At 51.0% G+C, this 2,500-nt stretch overlaps 1 protein-coding gene across 1 annotated transcript in view; it reads left to right on the top strand.

The window, feature by feature from the left end:
• LOC308368389 (galactose-1-phosphate uridylyltransferase-like) overlaps positions 1-2,500 on the top strand; it is a gene marked incomplete at its 3' end in the record, with an annotated part of 50,071 nt that overhangs the window by 7,693 nt on the left and 39,878 nt on the right. The gene's annotated exons all lie outside the window — the stretch shown is intronic.

Here is a 2,500-nt window from a genome sequence, read left to right as displayed (position 1 = left end):
TTCGTTATTATTCCATGAGGTAGCTCGATGTTCTTTTTGTTATTATTCCATGAAGTAGCTCGATCTTGCTGAGCAGCTTTTATGTTGACCCCTTGCTCCGAAGCTGTCAGGGAAAGACTGTGGGCTTAAAGCGCCTCCATTTTGGTAGTGAGACCTCATTTATGGGTCCCTGGCAAGACTGTGAATCAGCATGAAGGCATGTCTTACATCATTAAGGGCAAGACTGTGAATCAGCATGAAGACATGTCTCACTTTATTGGGGCTTTGAGGGTTTTTTGACGTGACTCTCCTGTACCTGGTTCAAACTTTAGTTCAGTGTTTAGGGGCCGCACGATTAGCATATCTGTGTGCAGCTAAGCTCCTTCTTACGTACACACACACACACACACACACACACACACACACTTTAGGAAGGACTCAGAAAACATTAACGTGATGGCACTTCCTGCGTAACTGAGAAACCCCTTAATGCCATGCAGAGTGTGAGGAGGGTAGTGTGTCGGGGTGCGGGGGGGTTTGACCTCCGTTGTTGTCGGTGGAAATGGATCCCTCTGTGAGCTGAATATATAGGCTGAGGAGAGGGAGACACACTGGGAAAGAATAAAAGTTTTAAAGTTTAAAAGTCTTCATTGGCCAAAACAGAAAGAATACAAAAGGAGCTACCTCGCCCTGTGTGTACGTGTGTGTGTTCAAGCGCTCTGATGTTGGGTATCTGTGTGTTCAAGCGCTCTGATGTTGGGTATCTGTGGGTATCTGTGTGTTCAAGCGCTCTGATGTTGGGTATCTGTGTGTGTTCAAGCGCTCTGATGTTGGGTATCTGTGTGTTCAAGTGCTCTGATGTTGGGGATCTGTGTGTTTAAGTGCTGTGATGTTGGGGATCTGTGTGTTCAGGCGCTCTGATGTTGGGTATCTGTGTGTTCAGGCGTTCTGATGTTGGGTATCTGTGTGTTCAAGCGCTCTGATGTTGGGGATCTGTGTGTTCAAGCGCTCTGATGTTGGGGATCTGTGTGTTCAAGTGCTCTGATGTTGGGTATCTGTGTGTGTTCAGGCGTTCATCCAGTGGGGCCCCGCAGGCGTCCAGGCATTCAGGGTTCACCATCACCACGAGCTGTCACAAAAAAAGGCCAGAGTTGTAGAGAGCATAGCTCCATCAGAGCAGAGACACGGGTAGGGAGGAACATGTGGAGACCATGCATCTATGCATGACTTTGTCTGGTTCTCTTTCTCTCTCTCTCTCTCCCTCTCTCCTTCTCTCTCTGTCCCTCCCACTCTCCCCTAATCTCCCTCTTTTTCTCTCTCTCCCTCCCACTCTCTCCTTATCTCTCTCTCTCTCTCCCTCTCTGTGTCCCTCCCACTCTCTCCTTATCTCTCTCTCCCTCTCTCTCTGCCCCACTCTCTCTCTCCTTCCCTTCCTCTCTGTCTCTGTCTCTCTCCCATCCTCTCTCCTTATCTCCTTCTCCCTCTCCCTCTCCCTCTCTCTCTCCCTCTCTCTTATCTCCTTCTCCCTCTCCCTCTCCCTCTCTCTCTCCCTCTCTCCTTATCTCCTTCTCCCTCTCCCTCTCTCTCTCTCCCTCTCTCCTTATCTCCTTCTCCCTCTCCCTCTCCCTCTCTCTCTCTCCCTCTCTCCTTATCTCCTTCTCTCTCTCTCTCTCTCTCTCTCTCTCTCTCTCTCTCCCTATCTCTCCCTCTCTCTCTCTCTCTCCCTCTCTCTCTCCCTCTCTCTCTCTCTCTCTCACTCTCTCTCTCTCTCTCTCTCTCTCTCTCTCCCTGCCTCCCACTCAGTGAGTAGCACTGTGCCATGCAGACAGGCAGTGATGTTAAATACATGAGGATGTTGCAAAGCTTGATCCAGGATAAGCTCCAGGGCGGCACAGAAGAAGAAGAATATTCCAGAGCTATCTGGGGGATGTCTGCTTCTCTGGCTCATGTGAAGGAGCAGGAGTTTGGATGAGTGTGTGTGTGTGCCAGTGTGTGTGTGTGTGTGAGTTTGGATGAGTTTGGAGGTTGCAGAGAATTCTCTCTCGGGGAGCTGATCTGGCTGAGGTGTTTTTCGTCTTCAGATGAACGCACAAGTGCTTAATCTTTTAATCTCTCTTTCTGTCTCTCTCTGTCTCTGTCTCTCTTTCTGTCTCCGGCCAATTCTCCTAGCCTCCTACCAGCTGCATTCCCCCTCTCCTTCTCCCTTCCCCTCTCTCTCCCTCCCTCCCTCCATCTCTCTCCCTTCCCCTCTGTCTCTCTCTCCCTCCCTCCCTCCATCTCTCTCCCTTCCCCTCTCTCTCTCTCTCACCCTCCCTCCCTCTCTCTCTCTCTCCCTCCCTCCCTCCATCTCTCTCCCTTCCCCTCTCTCTCTCTCTCACCCTCCCTCCCTCTATCTCTCCCTCCCTCTCTCCCTCCATCTCCCTCTCCCACTTCCTCTCTCTCTTTCACCCTTCCCCTCTCTCTCCCTCTCTCTCTCCTTCCCTCTACCTCTCTCTCCCTCTCTCTCTCCCACTTCCTCTCT

Source organism: Sprattus sprattus (genome assembly GCF_963457725.1).
Source record: "Sprattus sprattus genome assembly, chromosome: 7".
In the NCBI taxonomy this organism is placed as follows: Eukaryota; Metazoa; Chordata; class Actinopteri; order Clupeiformes; family Clupeidae; genus Sprattus; species Sprattus sprattus.
Note: the sequence above shows the minus strand (reverse complement) of the source record. Positions and strands in the feature narration are given on the sequence as shown.